This window comes from Mus musculus, chromosome 14 (genome assembly GCF_000001635.26).
Source record: "Mus musculus strain C57BL/6J chromosome 14, GRCm38.p6 C57BL/6J".
NCBI classification, from domain to species: domain Eukaryota; kingdom Metazoa; phylum Chordata; class Mammalia; order Rodentia; family Muridae; genus Mus; species Mus musculus.
The window spans coordinates 54,783,918-54,804,894 of record NC_000080.6 but is presented as its reverse complement, the minus strand read 5'-3'; the positions used below and the strand labels follow the sequence as shown (position 1 = coordinate 54,804,894).

Here is a 20,977-nt window from a genome sequence, read left to right as displayed (position 1 = left end):
CCTCCATGACCCCATAGCTCTTGAATTCTGTACATTGGCATGCTAGTGTTAGCATTATGTGGACCGTCCTGAGGTCTGCCACTAGCTGAAGCAGTCTCCAGGACTGTTTGTTTGTTTGTTACTGATTTCAGCGATCATCCAGTAGTGTATTGTTCAGTCTCTTTGAGTTTGCAAATTGTCTTTGATTGTTTTTGCTGGTTATTTCTAGCTTTGTTCCAGTTTGGTCTGTGTTTGTTTTTTGTTTTTGTTTTTTTGTTTTTGTTTTTGTTTTTGTTTTTGTTTAAACTTTCCATTGCTGTTATCAGCACTATAACCAAAAGAACATCATAACCAAAAGAAACTTGGGAGGAAAGGCTTTTTTCTTTGGTTTGGTTTGTGGCTTTCATGTCCTGCTTACAGTCCATCATTGAAAGACGGCAAGGCAGGAACCCAGAAGCAAGAACTGAGGCAGAGACCATAGAAGAACTCCTTACGGACTTGCTCAGTTTGCTTTTTCATTCAACCCAAGACCACCTGCTCAGGGGCCACACTACCCATATCAATCATTAATTAAGAAGCTGCTCCAAAGACTGGCAAATGCCAGTCTGATAGAGGCATTTTTCTCAATTGATGTTCCCTCTTCACAGATGACACTAACTTGTGTTAAGTAGACACAAAACACCAATCTGCAAGCAAAGTCAAACAGAATACAAGAAGTTATTTCAATTTTCCTGTATATGTTGAAGCTTCCTTTGTGTCCTGATTACGATGTTTTAGAGGAAGTTCCACAGAGTGCTGAGAACAATGTGCATCCCACAGTCCTTGGAACGTTCTATTGATGTCTGCTAGGTGAATTTGATCTATGGTTGTTAAACTTGTCCTGATGACCCGTCTATTGCTGAGAAAGGGATCTTGAAGTCATCCACTACTGCTGTGCTGGGGCCAATCTACGGTTTTACATCTAGGAGTATCTATGATGTTGGCTGAAATCATGTTTGGTAAGCTTATGTATTTACTTGTAATTCCCTCTTGATTGATTGTTTCCTTAATTGATGTGAAATGCACCTGCCCCCTTATATCTTCTGAATAGTTTGGTTTGAGGTCTATTCTGTCAGATATCAGAGAAGCAATTGCTGTTTGTTTCCTAGATCTACTTGTTTGGATCCTTTTCCATCCTTCCATCCTAAAGGACTGTGTCTACCTTTAATGGTGAAATGTGTTTCTTAAATGCAGCCAATATCTGTATCCTGTTTTTAATCCACACTGCTGGTCTATGTATTTAAGGAAAAGGTGTGGATTTATTTTTATTTTATGTGTATGAATATTTTGCCTGAATGTATGTTTGTGTATCATATGTGTGCCCAGTGCCAATAGTGGTCAGAAAAAGACATCAAATCTTCTGAGACTGGACTTATGGATGGTTGGGAGCTGCTATTTGGTTGACTGGAATCAAATCCATGTCCTCTTCAAAAGTCGCAAGTACTCTCAACCAGTGAGTCATTTCTCCAGGTCCCTAATCTGTCTTTTGATTGAGGAAATTGAGACTATTAACCCAGGACTCAAAGGGAGGGACCTTAGATGAAACACCCGACAGTAGGGAGAGGGAACTTATAGAGCCCACCTTCAGCAGGAAGACAGGACATCAAGTGAGGGAGGCGTTGCCATGCCACAGTCACATCTCTGACCCGTAATTGTTCCTGTCTGAAAGAATTACAAGGATGGAAATGGAGAGGAGCCTGAGGAAAAGAAGCTCCAGCGACAGGCCCAAAGTGGGATCCAGCTCAAGGGGAGGTGCCAAGGCCTGACACTATTACTGAGGCTATGGAGCACTCACAAAAAGGCATCTATCATGACTGCCCTCCAAAAAACCCAACAAGCAACTGAATGAATCAGATGCAGATATTTGCACCCAACCAATGGACTGAAGCATGCTGCCCATAATAGCCAGCGGCAGCATGGACTATGGACAGACACCCAGCCTCAGATGACAGCACACACCAACCAACCACATCAATATGGCCTCTGGTAGCAAAATGGACCACAGACACCAACTTGGTTTCAGGTGGCAGCACAGACTACCTGTGGTGTTCTGAGTTACGCACTGCAGGGTGAGTTTAGGCTTCTCAAACGGCAGGGAGATCAAGATTGAACTCTGATAGCTTCCTAGAAGCTCATTATATTGTTACACAAAAGGCACTTTTTTTAGCAAGTCAGTTTCTGCATAACATAACCTCTTATCTGATCTAGAGTTTGTCTTGAAGGAACCATTGGCTAAGCAAGTCTCAGCCATACACGACTTCCTGGTTTGCCTGGCAAGTCTTGAGACTAAGTTATGCAAAGGCTCTGAGAATCCTTCAAAGGAATAAGCCCATAAAACCTCAGATAACAATCACTGAGGCAAGGCTACTTCAAAGCCTAAGCAGCATCACTATGGAATTCAGGCCAGATATAAATAGTTCTGCTAAAAATCTGCTGCTCCACCGACATCCACATGGCCTCCAGGGGCGGCATGAACCATGGAGGTCTTTCAAGGATGCTCAATCCAGAAAATGAACTAGTCTCCATCTTAGACATCCTGAGATTGCTCAGAGCCAGGGCTTTTGGGCATCTGGGCAGTTTGTTTGAGTGTAAAACCTGGGTAAGATCCCACTGCTGCAGGCCACCCCGATGGCCCTATTCAACAAGGACATGCTCCCTGGTCCTCTGGAGTCTGCTCCCACACCAGTGCTGCCAGAGTCCTTCAACCATAGCCCAGAAAACATGGAACTGGGTCATCCCAGTGTGGTGGTTTGAATGAGAATGCCCCACCCCCCATAGGCTCATATATTTGAAGGCTTGGTCCTCAGTGCAACTATTTGAAAAGATTAGGAGGTGTGGCCTTGGAGTAGGTATGACCTTGTTGGGGGATGTGTGTCATTAGAGGTGGGCTCTGAGGTTTTAAAATCCCATACCATGCCCCCCTTACACATACACATCTGCCTGGTGTCAGCAGACCGGAATGTAAAGCTCCCAGCTACTGCTCCAGCGTCATGACTGTCTGCTTCCCACCATGATCATGGGCTAACACTCTGAAATTGTAAGCAATCCCCAATTAAATGCTTCATTTTATAAGTTGCCTTGGTCATGTTGTCTCCTCATAGCAGTAAAACAGTAACTAAGACACCCAGCTTCCATGTTCCCATGTGGAAAGGTTTTTTGTGAGGTTTTGTAGCTGCGGAACAAAGAAAGCTCTATGTCAGAAGCCATGTAGGGAAGGTTATGGCAAGCGAGTTTTCTGGAGATGGCCTACCATACTGCATGCTGCAACATGAGCATGAGCATGGGTGAGCTCTGAGATGCAGTGTCCTCAAGAGACTTCATCCTAGGATTGCTTCTTGCTGATGGCATGCTTTTCCTATCACTATTATACAACCAGATGGCTCCTGGACATCAGCAGTGATAGTGATTGGGCAGATTTCCTGCAGAATCAATATGAAGATGTACTTTCATATAGCAGTGCCGTGTAGACGAATTGACGATTTCATAATTCCTGATAATGATTTTATAGAATTCCTAAGCTGATACAAGTAATCTCAAGTCCCGTATAGAATAAAAGCTGCAATCAGAGCTCTGTAAACCTTCACTGTCACGGGCTAATTGCACTAGGAAGGGAAAGCCGGCTTAGAACAAATTTGTGATAAAGGAAAACATTCCTTCTAGGTGAAGAACAAGGCCACTGTCTGGTAACTAAAGTCCATAAACCGGGAATGGGCAATTTATTGTAGGTGCAAGGACAGAAAATAAATGATTGACTGGTCGACCTATACAAGACCTCAAAATAATGAGACACAAGGCAGATGATTTGTCTCTGGACAAAACTGTGCTAACTTATAACTTAAAAATTACTGGTTTAAATTTAGAATGAACTTATAGACCTAGTAACAGATAATGAGTGTTTACTCAGGTACTAGTCTTATGGAAAGACATGTAAACAATTCTTCTGTAACTCCTTATGGATTTATGATATGAACTATCGCCTTAAAGTTACTATAAACTTAAGGAATGTAAAAGTGCTTAGAAAACCTTGTGCTCAATTATCCTGAGAAAGTATAAATACTAAGAACAGCAATAAAGAGGCTAGTTAGTCATTCTTTACTTAATCTAATATGTATGTGTCTCTATATGTGTCTTTCTTTCCTTCTTTTTTTTTTTCCTTTCCTCTCTGGCTCACAAAGCATTAAGGCTCCAAGCCTCTCACCTGGCCATCCAGAGGCCTGAGTCAAAGAGAAAAGAACCAAAGTAATTAAGGTTTTTCCCCACTGCTGCAATCAACAGGAGGTAAATTGTCAGAAGCCAACAGCTTTTGGCCACAGAGTAGCAAAGAGTGAAAGAAAGAGTTAAATCAGCAGAAGCCGGGACAACTTCTGGCCCCCAGAACTGTCACACAGAGGTTACGAGGCCAGAGGTTATCAGCCTTTTGCCTTCATCCAACGCCATGTCCCACCTCAGTACCTGAATGCCAGGACTGACCGCCAGCAGTTAAAATTCAAATCAATTTTAAAATACATTTGTGAGTACATCAGAGAGGCAATAACAGCAGGCAGGGAATCTCTCCTGTGGGCCTCAGATGCTAGCTGATGCTATTCTTAGCTCTTCTGCTGCTGGAGAACAGGGTCTTGTGAAGTTAAAAGATTCCAAAGTAGAAATGAGTCTTTTTCAAAAGTTAAAAATGCTTCTATCAGATCTTATTTTCTATTTTTTAACACATTGGAGTGACAGGGGCAGTGGGGGGAAAAAAGATCCCAAAGGTTTTTAATCAGTTTACCAGGATGTTAAGGTGACTATAGAAGTGGGCAAGGAATGGCTCTCTAGGAAGCTAAAGATAGTCCAAAAGAAACAGTAATTAGGCTACTAAATGAGCAACGTTCCAGGCTCAGCAATGTCACAGACCTAGCACCAGTGTCACTACAAAGGTGCACGGAAGGAGATGAAGCGTCTGGGTGCTCATGAGCTTCGGATTCTCCTAGTGGCGACTTGTAGGATTTCCTTAAAGGCTGTCCTGTACAGGTGTGCGTGCACACCACGGTGAGAGAGGCTGGAGGGCGACATGCAGGAGTGGGGATTGCTTCTCAACTTGTAGAATTCAGCTCTCTCTATTCGCCATGTGGGTTCCAGGGCTCCAGCTAAGTCTGGCGGCCTCCATAGCCTCTCCTGTGGTGATTTTAAACTGGCCCCCACATCATAAGTGGAGAGGAGTAATGCTATCTAAATACGAGAGGGATACTGTATATCCTTCAGAAAGCCCCTGACCAATGAGGGATGTAAATATATGTACAATTCACATGCATTATAAAGCAGAATCTTGTATAACTTCATAAACAGCAATAACTTCACCCATTCTACAACTATTGCAAAGCATCTACTTTATGTGCCAATTGCGTATGGTAACCAATGCTGCTCTCGTCTTAGAAACATCTCAATGTATCAAGAAAGGAGGGATTGGAAATATTTCTATCTTAGAGATAAAAATATGACCGTTAAGTATGGACACCAAAGACAAAAGCATCAGGAGCTATAAACGTGTATAACATGGAAAGACTCCCACAAGAAAGTACAGCATCCTTGGAGGGAAAGAGACAAGACAGATTGGAGTCATTTGGGCAGCTTTCCCAGAGGAACGGGATTTGGGTAGAGACGTTGTTCTGGGTTTTTTGTTTTGTTTTGTTTTGTTCTTGTGTTGGGGGCGCTGCATGCAGTAGGTATGGCAGTCAGAGGATGAGCTGCCCAAGGAATTCTCTGCTTCTATTACGTGGATCTCAGGGTGGAACATGGGTTGTCAGGCTCAGTGGCCTTCTTTTATAGTTTTTGCTTGTCTCTTTTTAAATTATAATTATTTTACATTTTATGTTTGTTCCATTCATCTTTTTCATGGATCGAGTTGCAGATATGCCACTCTTGAGGGAGTCTGTTGTCTCATTCCATCCTGTGTGTTCCAAGGTCTAACTTAGGTCTGTGTGTGTGTGTGTGTGTGTGTGTGTGTGTGTGTGTGTAAAGGGGTGGGAGTGGGTCTCGTGTCACAGAGGTCAGAGGATACCTTTGTGAAGCCAGCATTGCCCTTTACACAGGAGTGGGGTACTGAACTAAGTTTACATGGCTTACACACAGATTGCTCTTAGCAGCTGAGCAAACTCACTGGCCTCTTGTTTATTTATTCTGAGACAAAGCTCTTGCTCTGTAACCCAGGTTGGCCTCGAACTTGCAAACCTCCTGTCTCTACTTCCCAAATCCTGGGATTCGGGCATGTTTCGCCATGCCCAGTTTCAAAGGAGTATTTGAATGGATCTAAAATAAGGCAAAAGTTTATACAGCAGCAACAGGGAGAGGCACATGCCAGGTAGAAGAGAAACACCAATTTGGCCTTAACGTAGGGAAAATTTATGTTAGTTCAGGGTTGCTGAAGGGATCAAAGGCAGGGATATCAAGAGGAGCGATGGGAGAAAGGTGCTATGGAACAGCTTTGGAGAGTGAGCCCTGTGTCTTTGTATGGAAGTTCGGACTTTATTTTCTAAGCTGGTGGCTTCCTCAAGCAGTAGGTGGGTCCACTGAAATAACACACCCTGGGGAATGCTGTGGTGAAATGAAGGTGAGGGCGCTGTGGGAGAGGGTGTGCCTCAGCCTTTTCTGGACTAAGTCAAGTTTGCAGTTTGTTTCTTAATTCCATTTATTTTCACCGGGCGGTGGTGGCGCACACCTTTAATCCCAGCACTTGGGAGGCAGAGGCAGGCGGATTTCTGAGTTCGAGGCCAGCCTGGTCTACAAAGTGAGTTCCAGGACAGCCAGGGTTACACAGAGAAACCCTGTCTCGAAAAAACAAACTAACAAAAAAAACCCATTTATTTTCAACTGGTTTGTTAAAAAAAAAAAAGAAAGAAATGAGAAGAAAAGAAAAGAAGAGGAGAGGAGGAGGAGAGGAGAGGAAAGAAAAGAAAGTGGAGTATCATGTGATGATTTAAACTAATGTTTAAATCTGGTTAACCTGTGTCTCTTCAAATAGCTCTCGTTTCTCTTGGTTTGGGCCGGGAGGGAGCGGGGACGAGGGTGTTGTTGTTGTTGTTGTTGTTTTGAGACAGAGTCCCTCAAACTCATTTGTAGCCTTGAAACATGCCTCTAACGCTGGTTCAAGCACATACCACCACACCCAGCTTTTATAATTTCTTTATTGTGGAAACTTTAAATTCTTCCACCTTTTGCAGGCAATCACCCTCCCTGCCTCATTCCTGAATGAGATTATGTTCAGGGCAGATCTTATTCTACTGTCCATTTCAGAGGTTCGAGATGCACAGCACATCTTGTCCACTGTGGTCACTTTAGTCAGGCGCTCACCCGGCACCTTATTCCCATTGGCTGTGATGTGCCGCCCACCAATCCACAGGCAGCTCTCATGTTTATGTCTGCAGCTTTTATCCCTCCCAATTCTAGTCTTTTTTTTTTTTTAATCATTTTCTGGCAGACAAGTATCTAGCACTAAATCCCCCTGTGATTGTGTTGCTCGCCCCACCAGCCTGAGGAGACGCTGCTTTTTTCCGTGGGAGCCACCACAGAAGGCTTTGGAGCAGGACAGAGGCATGGTTGACCCCATGTTTCATAAAACGTTAGTCTGGGAACCGAACGAAGGCTTCAGGGCACTGAGATAGATGACAAGTTCCTGCAGGACAGGAGACAGGTGAGTTCTTAGACTTAGGGCAGCTTTGGGAAAGGGAGAAGACAGTGACAGGACACTTCTCAGAGGTAGAATCAGCAAGGTGTGGTTGTGAATAAGATATGGTACTAAAAGGGGCAGTGTGTGTGTATGTGTGTGTGTGTGTGCGCGCGCGCGCGCGCGCGCGCTCGAGCATGCATATGATGGTATTAGATTTCTGTTACTGTGAAGTAACACCATGAACAAGGCAATGTATAGATGAAAGAGCTGATTTGGGCCCACGGTCCCTGCAGGATAAGAGTTCATCACCGTCATGGTACAGGAAGCCTGGCAGCAGACAGGCAGGCGTGGCCATTGAAGCAGCAAGCTGTAGACTGGAACTCACGTCTCAGACCAGAAGCAGAAGGCAGAGAGAGAAAACTAGAACTGCTTATGGCTCTAGAACCTGAAAGCCCAGCCCCAGGAACATATTTCCTCCAGCAAGACCACACCTCCTAAACCTACCCAAAATAGTGCCAGTGACTAGGGCCCGACAGTTGAGACATCTGAACCTAGAGGAGAGAGGAGACACTCTCAGTCATAAGAAGGTGATAAAAAGCGTGAATGCTGCTGTAGCTGTGGCTGGAAGCAGAGACCACGCAAGGGGAGGCAGGCAGAGACGGGTTTCCTTCCCTTAATGTTTGTCATCTTTTGTTTTCTTGTCTTTCTGCTTTGTTTTAGGTGTGTGAGTGTGTGTGTGTGTGTGTGTGTGTGTGTGTGTGTGTGTGTGTACAAGATTGAGGAGGCCAGGGGACAACCTCAGCTGCTATTCTTTCCATCTTGTTTGCTTTCTTTTTGTAAAGGAGGTCTCTAACTGGCTTGGGTTTTGCCAACTCTGCTAGGCTGACTGACCAGTGGGTCTCAGAGACCTCCCGTTTCTGCCTTCCCAGTGCTGTGATTCCAAGTGCCACCACGCTTGTCCTTGTACTCAGGTCCTCATGCATGCACAGCAGGTATGTGACAGGTATCTTCCCAGCCACTTTGTCTGTTTGTTTGCTTGTTTGAGACAGAGTCTTGTCTTATAATTCAGTCTGGGCTTGAACTCATGACCTTCCTGCTTCAGCCTTTTAAGTGCTGAAATTCCAGGTTTGTTCCACCACACCCACCAGGAATGTGCTTCTTGACTTAATGACTGAGACAATACTTTTGACCTTGAGTGGGCCCTATGGGCCCTTGCTTTTTAAGTTGTTCCTAGCCTGTGGCACTATTGGTAGGGGATATCCTTTTAGGAGATGGAGCCCAGTGGAAGGGAGTTAGATCCCTTGGAAGGGGTAGAGGCTGCCATTAAAGAGAATGTTGGAACCCTGGCTTCCACCCCTTCCCAGATACCACAAAATAGGAAGCTTTGCTCCACCACTTGCCACGATGGTGTGTGGTCTCAGCACAGGACAATGACAACAGAGCCAAGGAGCCATGGAGGGAAACCTCTGAAACACAGCCTGGCTCCCTTACATTAGCTCCCTCCGGGATTCATTTACAGTGACAGACACCCACCCTCCTAACGCAGCTCGAGGACCTGGGCTCTGTGCTGGATCCTGTGTTTTCAATCTAAGCCCATTTTCTGGGCAATAATTACCACTTACTTCTGTGCTAGCTAATAACTGTCAAAGTAGCCCGCGTTTTCCTTCTGGGGATGGATATTCATATATCCGATTGTCTAGCAAGCATTGTGAACACTTACAGAACCCAGCAACTTTGCTTTCAGAGTTATTTTTACTTTGTGTGGATGAGTGTTTGCCAGCCTATACATGTGTGCACCATGCTCACAGAGGTCAGAAGAGGGCATTCAGCCCTCTGGGACAGGAGTCAGGATGGTTGAGCACCATGTAGGTGCTAGAACTAAACCCAGCTCCTCTACAAGAGCAGTGAGTACTCGTAACCACTGAGCCATCTCCAGCTCTCATTCAGGAACACTTAGTTGCATGTCAGGTTTGTCCCAATCACTGTTAGACTATGGGTACATAAGTGAGCAAACTGGACCATCATCCTTGCAGTTGTGCCTTCTAGTGAGGTCACTGTTAGTCACACAATCACTGTAGCTAGTGAGATGGTAGGTATATAATGTATAATGGTATAGTGTATTTGTAATTACACATACTATAAATATTACATAACTACTGTATGTTTGCAGGTTGTATTCTTGAAGCAAAGAATACAACCAAGGGCCAGGAATGGGGGCGGGAGCAAGATTCTCTGGGTGGTAACAAGAAACACTTGCATCATATCTGAAGGACGAATCACAGAGAAGTAAACTAAAAGGAAAGAGAAACCTTCAGACAGAGGGATAAGAGCAAACTAAAGCCCTTGGCTGGTGCCTCTGAGGACAGCAAGGAAGCTGGTAGGCCCGGTCATGGCGAGCCGTGCCGTGATAGCCAATGACCTTGGGCGTCAGCAATGCTTGAGCCTTTTGACACTGACATTCACGACCTAGAGTCAAGAATGAGAAGAGGGGTCTGGAAAGGGACCTCATGGGATGACAATAAACAGGAGGTTTATTACAAAGGAGAAAGTGGGTGGGGTGATTGGCAGCTCTAGCCCAAAAGACAGTTTGCAGGAGCCAAGAGTAGAACTCACTGGGGAAACATTTACCTAGATGGGCAGGCCTCCAGGCTCACTGTGGGAAGGGAAGAGAAAAGGAGAGGAGACTAAAGAGGAAGAGAGGAGGGGAGGGGAGGGGAGGGGAGGGGAGGGAAGGGGAAGAGATGAACATTAGTTACTTTCCTGTTGCTGTGATAAAACACCATGACCAAAGACAGAGTAAAGAAAAGAGATAAAGTAAGAGTTTATCTGGGCTTGTGGTTCCAGAGGGTGAGAGTCCACAGGGGCCAGGCATCCTTTACGTTTATCTCAGAGACTGATTGGCTGATCAGGTTTTATATACAGTGTTTTCATTGTCTGTTAATGTCCAGACATTTCAGTACCAGCTTAATCATTACTTAGTTCGGCTCTCAGATTTCCAAACGTGTCTTCGAGTCTTTTAAAGAAGATGTTCATCTCTAGCCTAACTGTGATCCAAAGACCTGTGGCTAGCTTGTGTTTTCAGGTCTTGAAATGTCTAAGGACTGTGTCACAGTGGTGGAACCGTAGGCTTAGCAGGCACAACCCTCAGAGCACAGAGATAGAAAACGTCCTGTCATGTGACCCAGTGGCCAGAATTACTTATAAACTTTCTATGCACACTTAGAAACCATGTATAGTCTCTCCTTTTCACATGTATTCATTCACTGGGGGGAGCCACCATGACACTTGTGAGGAGGACTGGGGACAGCTTTCAGGAGTCAGTTCTCCTTCCAGCCTGGGTTTCAGGGATGGGACTTGGGTCACCAGGCTTGTGCAACAGTTGCTTTCATCCACTTAATGATCCTGCCGGGCCCAGTCAGCTACGTCTAGTTTTCTGAAATGAAGGTTATTTTCCTAACTGGACATGGCTGCACACATTGTAAACCCAGGAGTCAGGAGCCTGAGACAGGGATTATGTAAGCTTGAGGCCAGCCTGTCTCTAGAAAACAAACTTATCTTCCTTCAGAATCTTGGAGTCATTGCTCTGTTCAAACATTTAGTTTTCTGTGGAGAAGAGCATTATCATTCTAACTCGTGAGTCTTTCAATATATGAGTTGTTTCTCCTTATCTGCAAGGGATGCATCTTCAGATATCCCCAAGGATACCTAAAACCACAGATAACACAGGGCCCAAGACATACTGTGATTTCCTACAATCCATCCCTAAGGTTTAGTGTAGTGTATAAGTTAGACATAGCAATTAACAGCTAGTAATAAAATGGAACAATTATGGCATAATACTATAGACAGGGTTATGTGAACATGGTCTCTCTTGGAGCATCTTAGAGCACTGAACTTGCCCTTCTTGGCTGATGGTAACAGTGGAAAGCTGGGGACTCATACACAACTTTTATATCCACAGGGCCTTTCCTTCAGTCCTCAGTGTTATGCATGCCCTACCCCAGGTCTATGATCCCAGCACTTAGGCTGAGACAGTAAAACCATGAGTCTGAAACCCCTGTCTCAAAAAATGCAAGACAACTAGGTTTGTAGTTGAGTGGTATATAGTCTGTAGGGCAATCATAAGGTACTGGATCAATCCCCAACACTGTAAATAACACACACACACACACACACACACACACACACGCACACGCACACGCACACGCACACACACACACACACGCACACACACGCGCACACACACACACACACACACACAAACATGTGCCCACACATGCACACTGCACATTCATGCACACACCAGCAAGAAATTACCACAAGAAGTTCTTATGATACAGGAAAAGGGGCCTGCTTTTCCAGGTCTTTCTCATCCTGGGAACTCGGTCTGCTGCCCCAGCCCAGACACTCATTTCTTCTGTCCCAGGCACTTCACTTCTCTGTGTCCCCTGCACTGCTTTGTTTGTTTAATGGGTTGTTCTTTGTTCCCTGGGTTTTGCTCCTTTTGGTCAGATATTCACTAATGAGTCCTCTGATTTTCATCTCTTTTCTTTCTTCTGTGTTCTTAGACTGGCGATGGAACACAGGGTCTCTAACTCTAGGTAAGCCTTCTACTGTAGAGGAATTTTCTCAATCAAGGATTCCTCTTCCCATGTTTGTACACTAATCAGAGAAGAACCTGTTGGGGCTGGTTTGTTTGTGGCTTTGCTGTGTGTTTTGTTTTCAGGGCAGAGACAGGTTTTTTTTTGATATACTGCAAGGAGCGGAGGAGTGGACGGTAACTAGAGCGCTGCTCTCAGTCCCCATTTCTGTTTTCTGGTAGCAACATGTCTGACCCCTGGGAGTGCATCAGTTGTAATTTGGGGAACTTTTCTTCAGCCCCTTGCATCATCTGCTTGTTATGGTCTGTGGCTTTCACGTGAAGGCATCCTCAAAGCCTGTGTGCAACCTTTGGTGGGGAGACAAAGCTATCCAGAGACCCCGGGAGAAAAGGAAAAGATCTGAAGTGCTTGCTGCTAAGTCCCTTTCAGGTCAGCAAAGGCAGCAGATCTTTGCTTAGCGTAGATCCATCCCTAACGTCCAGCAGCCAGGCAGCACTGATCAGGCACAGCCTGTGCCTGTAATCCAATTTGTACCAGGACTTTTTATTCTATTAGTCTGGTAAACTGTATAGTATTCGGCATCTTCTAAAGGACCGTATTGCCTTGCCATGAGTTTTATACTCTACGTCAGAGGAAGGTTTAGCAAAGGCTCTAAGTGATGGCACCACACATTTTCACCTACTTAGGGAACTGTATTTTCTTCCTAACTTTCTACAAGTTTCTGTTAGTCAAGGTGACCACTAATTATTGTGATTTGGTAAAAAGAAAAAAAGAAACAAGCAAGATTAAATAAAGTTATGTTTTGTTTTGGGTTTTGAAGGGTTGTTGGTTTGTTTGGGGGGAGGGTTGGGTTTTTTGTTTAGCTTGGTTGGGTTGGATTGTTGTTGCTGTTGTTGTTGTTGTTGTTGTTTTGGTTTTTTGAGACAAGGTTTCTCTGTGTGTTCCTGGCTGTCCTGGAATTGACTCTGTAGACCAGGCTGGCTTGAATTCAAAGATCCGCCTGCCTCTGCCTTCTTAGTGCTGGGATTAAAGACGTGCACTACCACTACCCAGCCTAAAGTTATGCTTTTAAAAGCAGGCTGGCTTATCCCTATAACCCCAGCTAAAGTAGGCAGTTGAGGCAGGAGACTCACCTTAATCTGAGACCATCTGACCACTAGAACTTAGACTACCAATAACTGGCAATACATGATTGAAATTTATCTTGAAAATATACCTTTTACTATTCCAACTGAGTGTCTAGGCAATAAATATTTTTGGTTATTTGTTTGTGGTCCTACGGTTTGTTCTTCTTTGCTATACAAGCCCTCTACAGCCAAGCTATACCTCACACCCTACAATAAACACAGACTAACAGTGTGTAGCCCTGCAGCCTGAGCCAGAATCAGACCCTGCAGGGACCAAACAGAGAGGGCAGCATAGTGAACCCCTGCTGACTGTCATCCAGCTTAAAGATGGAAATGCAGTCTTCCACTAGTGACTTCATCCTCCATATTATTTATGAGCAAATCTAAGACAGCAGCTTATTTCAGCCTTAAATGTATCGGCATCTATCTAAGATATTCTCTCACAACAATCACATCATCATGGCCACACCTGGACAGTAGCAACTTTAATATCTGGGTCTTGCATTCTGTTAAACAAAAACTACATTGTTTGGCACTAAAGTGCCTGTACTGAGCCCTGGCAGGCCAGGCTAAAATTCAAAATGAAGTAACTCATCACTATACCACCAAAATTACAGTATTTATCTGGCTGTCTGGGAAACCAAGATGAGGGAGATAGAGGCCACATTTTCCAATTTCCAAAGCTGCCAGACTCAGCATTGTAATCATAAAGTCCCCTCTGCTCTAACCTCATACAAAGAAGTCACTTGAAATCTGCTAGTGTCAGCTGGCAGGCTCCTTTCCCGTTACTCCACCTCCCTATCTCCTCCTCACTAGAAAAAAATCACTTTGATATGGCTGGCTTTATTTGTGTTTCTGATCTTGTCAACCCCTTCTTGTCTGCAAAACCAACATCTTCAGGAATGGGGTGGTTTCTGCTCAGTGGGGGGCGCTTGCTAGAGCCAAGGGCCTGGGTTTGATCCTCTGAACAACACCAAGAAAAGCAAAGGAAAACAAACAAACAAATATATATATATATATATATATATATATATATATATATATATATATATATATAAAATCACAAACCATCATATGAAGTATTGGCATAATTTGGGATGGAGCATAAAGCAAATGATGATGTCAAATTTAATTATTTTGTTCTCTAGTGGTTCCAATAAGGACTAATAATGAACAGACAAGAGGGCAATACAGCAGTGGTAGGAAATGATTGTAAAAAGAGGGTGTAGCCAGGCACAGTAGCCTATTTCAGTAATTCCATACTCTCAGGAAGCTGAGTGAGGCAGGAGGATAATGAGTTTGAGAGCCACCTGGCTTTGAGGCCAGCCTGGTCTACAGAGTGAGTTCCAGGACAGCCAGGACTACACAGAGAAACCCTGTCTTGAAAAATGAAAAAAGAAAAGGAGAAGACGAAGAAATAGAAGAAGAAGAAGAAGAAGAAGAAGAAGAAGAAGAAGAAGAAGAAGAAGAAGAAGAAGAAGAAGAAGAAGAAGAAGAAGAAGAAGAAGAAGAAGAAGAAGAAGAAGAAAACAAAACACCAAGGTCTGGGTGACAGACTAGAGTGACTTTGTTGGGGTATGTAGTCTCAAGGGAGCAGGATGATCCTTCAGTGGCAGCTACAGGAAGGATGTCTCCACCTTGGTCTCCCACTAGGCATAAGCTCTGAAAGACCAGCTGAACAGAAGAGACGTTTCTGGAAGCCATGGTAAAAGCCATGGTAAGATCTGCTTCTAGACAATAGTCAGACACCAGAGAGTTTTGATCAAAAGCCAGGCATAACCTGATTCATGGTGATCAAAGGTCATTTGGTCATCCTAGCCCTCAGCAGTCTGAGGCATGGGGATTGCCAGGACCATCCTGGGCTATGCCATGAATTCCAAACCTGTCTGAGATACAGTATGCAAACTGGTATCACAGCAAACAAACAAAATCCCAGGCTCTGGATAGAAAAGAGGTGTAGGGAAGACCGTCACGATGCAGAGAGCAAATTGAAGGCTAGTAGGACAGGCTGTGGATGTTGCTCAGTGGGAGAACACTTGCTCTGGGTACAACCTCCAGCACCAGAAAGGAGGGAGGGAGGGAGGGAGAGAGAGAGAGAAAAAGAGAGAGAGAGAGAGAAAGAGAGAGAGAGAGAGAGAGAGAGAGAGAGAGAACTGAGCTGAGCTGAGCTGAGCTGAGCTGAGTTGAGCTGAGCAGAGCAGAGCAGAGCACACACGGTGGTACTGATCTGTAATCCCAGCATATTGGAGGCTGAAGCAGGAGAATTTCAAGTCTCAGGAATACCCTGTCTCAGAAAAGTGTGATGATAGCTCACCAGATGAAGACCCTCACTGCCAAGCCTGAGTTGGATCCTCAGGACCTGCAGGGTGGAAGGAGAGAACCAGTCCCTATAAGTTCTTCTCTGACCATCACACGCACATCTGGGAAGAGGGATGCTCAATTGAGAAAATTCTTCCGTAAGATTGACCCATAGATGAAGTCTGTTTTCTTGATCAATGGCTTGATGTGGCAGGTACAACCCATAGGCGGTTGGTCCTGAGTTGTATTAAGAAGCAAGCTGAAGCCAGGAGGTGGTGGTACATGCCTTTCATCCCAATACTCAGGAGACAGAAGCTGTCGGGGCTGTGTGAGGTCGAGGCCAGCCTGGTCAGCTTAGTACATTCCAGGACACCCAGGACTATTACACAGAGAAACCCTGTGGGTGTCAGAGGCAGGGGGAGCAGGTTGAGCAGGCCATGAGGGAAAGCCAGCAAGCAGTGTCCTTCAGTGGCCTCTGCCTCAGTTCCTGCTCCAGGTTCCTGCCTTACTTTCCTGCCCTGACTTCCCTCAGTGATAAGCTGAAACGAACCCTTTCTTCTCCAGGTTTCATCTGGTCATGACATGTATGACAAGACTATAAAGCAAAGTAGGACATCTATGTTGGACCATTTGGTGACCATTGGTGACCGTCACAGGAACGGTTTCTGCTAGATGCTGGAGACAAACACTTTGGTGTTAGGGACTTGAGCAAGAATGGAGATAAGGAAGGGAAGGCAAGGGAGTAGAGAAGTTGAGTGATACACAGAAAGGGATGTAGACTCGACGGAAGTTCTGCGTGTCTGTCTGTGAATGATAAGGTCTCTTGATGCAACCTAGGCTGTCTGGAACCCACAATCCTACCACCTTAGCCTCCAGAGTGCTGCTAGATTACCCTTGTGCCACTTCACTGGCTGGTTTTTGTTTTGTTTGTTTGTTTGTTTGGTTGGTTCATTTGTTTTGCCCCCCCCCCTCATGGGTGTGTACGGATGTGGGTGTGTTCGAGAGCATCTATGCCTGCATGCTGCATGTGTGTGGGAACCCATGTACATGAGGTCATGTGCACATTTGTATGTGTGCATGTAGTGATGCAGAGTTGATGTCTGGGGTCGTCAGTCATTCTCCATGTTACTGAGGCAGGGTCTCTTGCTGAGCGAGAAGTTTGAATCCAGCTGTTCTAGCTAAGCCGGCTTGCCCTCGTGATCACCGTCCTCTGATTCCAGGGGAGCTCGACACCTGCCCAGCTTTGACCATGACTTCTGGGAATCTGAATGCCAGTGCTCACTGTTGTCAATGGGAGAGATTTGGGAGAGGAGGTGCTGGTTTAAAGAGAGGAGGCTCTGACAGCAGCAGACTGCTAGGCAGTATCAAGGCCCGCCTGAGATCCAAGCTCCACAAGAAGTCTCTGTAAATCAGAGCTGGACCATATGGTCTCCTTTCCACACTCCAAGCTCTTACCACACTACTACATTTAGATCACGTGCCAAGTGGGGCGTTGGTAATTGTTTTATTCCTTTATTTGTCTCAATGCATAGGACCATTTAGCAACTCGCTCAATCATACTTCTTGAAAGTCAAGCACCCATTTCAGGAGCTCAGTTACAACTGAGAAAAAAGCCAGCCTCTTGTCCTGAGGAAATGACCTTAAAGTCTTGGCCTGGAGAGATGTTCAGAGGTTAAGAGCACTTATTGACCTTCCAGAGGGCCTGAGCTAGAATCCAAGCTCTAATAGAATGCAGGCTCAGCTCCCAGCGCTCCTGTGGCAGCGCACAACCACTTGGAACTCCACTTTCAGGAGTTACATCGCCCTCTTCTGGCTTCTATAGGTACTGCATGCATGTGGTGCCCAGACTACATGCAGGCAAAACACTCAAGCGGATAAAATAAAAAAGATACACATCTTTTAAAATATTTCTTTTTTTTCACTTTTATTAGATATTTTCTTTATTTACATTTCAAATGTTATTCCCTTTCTTAGTTTCCCCTCAGAAAATCCCATATCCCTTCTCCCTGTTCCTCAACCCACCCACTCCCATTCCTGGTCCTGAAAATATTTATTTCTTAATAAATTAATTGAGCCAGTGAGATGGCTCAGCCACTAAAGGGATTGCCGACAAGCCAGACAACCTGAATTTGATCCTTGGGACCCACAAAGTAGAAAAGAGACTCTAGCAAGTGTCCTCTGACCCCCACACATGCGCTACAGCACCGCCCTACCCCCCCCCCCCCAAATGAGGGAAAACAGATGAAGATTAAGGGAAAAAAATTAAAAAGAAAAGGCAAACACCAGTCAGAAAGAAAGATGAAATGAAGGCGTTCCCTCAGATGAGTAGGCCCTTTGCAGTCACCCTCTGCCTCCTGGGCATGACGCCACGTTCAAAGGAAGTTGTCTCTTCCGAAGCTTATGGGGTCCGGAGACTGTGGATGGAGAAGCCTTTGTGTTGTTACGAGGGGTAGTTAACTCATGCTCTGGTGGAGAAGATGAACCCTTGCCCTGACACCAGAGACAAAAAATTCCAGAAAATTATCCCTCTGTCTGCTGCACTTGGCCGGGTTCCAGAAATTCAGCCCAGCTCCGGTGAGAAAGAAACACAGGCACATTCCCTGCTCCTGTCATGTGTCCTTGACTCCTGTCCCTGCCCAGTCTGTCGTGGGGCCCTAGTAACTTTTAAGGCTTTCGGCGACTCCAGTACTGAGTACTTAAATATAGAGACTTCTCCCACAAGTGGTTTTTATTATGTTTGCCCAAGATAAAGAGTCATGTCTTTGCAATGATTTTGTTTCGTTTTGTGGTTCTGGAGGTCAAATTCAGAGCTTTATCCACGGTGCGCAGATGAATTTATCCACTAAATTCAGAGCTTTATTCAGGTGCTAGACCTGAATTACATATGGAGTTCTTGTTTGTTGGAACAGGGTTCACCATGGAGCCAACTCTGGCCGGGAGACCCCATTCCTCCTGCCTTGCCAACCCAGTGTTGTACACCACATTGGGGAGATTCATTTGCCTTTTTAAAAAAACTTTTCATTTTATGTGTATGGTGTTTTGCCTGCATGTGTGTCTATGCACCACATGCATGCAGTTCCTGTGTAGGCCAGCAGAGGGCGATGTATCCTCTGGAAATGGAGTTACAAGTGCTTGTGAGCTGCCACACCAGAGCTAGGAACTGAGCCTTTGTTCTCTGCAAGGACTAGTGGTTGGGTTTTTTTTTTTTTTTTTTTTTTTTTTTTGCTTGTTTGTTTGATTTTACAGACGGGTTTTGATGTGTATCCCAGGCTTGATTTAACACATTAAGTAGCCTAAGCTGCCTCGAGATCCCCCAGACTTAGTACTGAGTATCTCTAGTACTTAGTACTTAGTATCTCTAGTACTGAGATACCCATGTTCCACCATACCTAGTCATAGCTTTAGTTTTACTTATTTACATAACCATGTACGTATTTTGAGAAAGTTTCACACTATACCCCAGATTGTCCTGAACTGACATCAATGCTTTGGTTTCAGCCTCCTGTGTGTTGGGATTATAGACCTGAGCTTTCATGCCCAGTCTGTGGGCTTAGCTTTGAAGAAAGGTTCTTTCTGGCTTTGGACAACCCTGTATAAGAAGAGCGCACAGCAAGGGCTGTGAAATGGCTCAAAGGGGGCAGTCAGGCCCTCATTAGTGACCTGACTTCACAGCTCCCTCACAAAGACCAAGAATAAAGTGCAGTTAGGTCCCGAAACAAAGCAAGCCAGGAATAGAGTGGCTTGGTTGCATGCGCTGTTCTTTTGTGCTAACACGTTTTATCAGCCCTTTCTCAAGGGGACAACCAGCAGGCCCACTATTGCAGTGGTGTGCCCCCACCCCTGCCCACTCCTTTTTGACAAAGGAGTCAGTAGGTGTCAGCCACACACAACCTTTCTCTAAGATCATGAGTATTTGCAAGGAAATGACCCTTCCAGCAAACATCTTTCCTTGTTAAAGGGACCAATTTCTTATTTTCAACAAGCAAAATTATGAAACCAGTCTCCAAGTTACTGGAAATAGGACTGTACTAAAAGTAAGTGCTTTGAGAAATATCCAAAAGAGAGGTGTGTATAAATGCAGTGGTAAATGTCAGGAGGCTAGGTTAAGGCCCACGAGTTTCACTGGACAGATTAGAAGTGCCAACATCAAAAATGTCTTAAACCTTTTTCTTTTTTCTTTTTTTTTTTTTCTGTTTTTTTTGTTTTGTTTTGTTTTGGTTTTGTTTTTTTTTTTTTGTTTTTTTTGGTTTTTTTGTTTTTTTTGTTTTTCGAGACAGGGTTTCTCTGTATAGTCCTGGCTGTCCTGGAACTCACTTTGTAGACCAGGCTGGCCTCAAACTCAGAAATCCACCTGTCTCTGCCTCCCAAGTGCTGGGATTAAAGGCATGCGTGTTTTAAGTTAAAAAAAAGTTACAACATTAACTCAAAACACACCAGGCCCTGAGGCTAAATGATCCTGAGGCTAGCCTGGGCTACAGAATGTGACCCATTTCAAATCACCAGCAACAAACAGAAGACCTTGATCATGGTTTCTCTTGGTTTCTCTCCCGGTGAAAGAGGTTATTGACAAGTAGTTACAGTGTCTTGAGAAAGCTTGGTGTGAACCAGTAACAACCTGCTTTGCCCAGGACCAAATCCAGTGTTTGACCTCTAGGAAGACACTTCTTTAAGTCTTAGCCTAATATTTTAAAATACTGAAAATACAAGCTATGGGGAGGGGTTAGCTCAGTGGACGAGCCATGACTGTCAAGGCTCTACATTTCAAATCAGCAACTTAAAAATAAAAAATAAATATTCAAGAATAACTGGGTCTACCTGGGCTTGGTGGCACATTCCCTTAACCCCAGCAGAGCTCTGTGAGTATCTGGCTAACTTGGTCTACATGACCAGTCCCAGGCCAGCCAGGGTTACTTAGGGAGACCCTGTCTAAAACAAACACAAACACAACAAAAATTGGCTTTGTTAGCCAGACTTGGGGCTGTGCACCTTGAATCTCAGCACTTGGGAGGCAGAGGTGGGCAGATCACTCTGAGTTCAAGGCCAGCCTTATCTATATAGTGAGGTGAAGGCCAGACCCTGGCTCAAAACTGATGGAGAGGGGGAAATGAGACATTGTTCAGGAAAGTTGTACAGCAGTGTTTAAACTCAAAAAGGAAAGTTAGAACACAAAGATGGATGAGGACCAGATCTGCGAATTGAGTAACCAAAATATAAGGAATGTCCATTAATTTTTTTCACAAATTTTTCTCGACGAATTACACTGAGACATCTTTCTTTCTTGTGACCAATACTAG

At 44.7% G+C, this 20,977-nt stretch overlaps 1 protein-coding gene across 3 annotated transcripts in view; it reads right to left on the bottom strand.

Annotated features, from left to right (window-relative positions):
• Rnf212b (ring finger protein 212B) overlaps positions 1–20,977 on the bottom strand; it is a 70,770-nt gene that overhangs the window by 49,216 nt on the left and 577 nt on the right. The gene's annotated exons all lie outside the window — the stretch shown is intronic.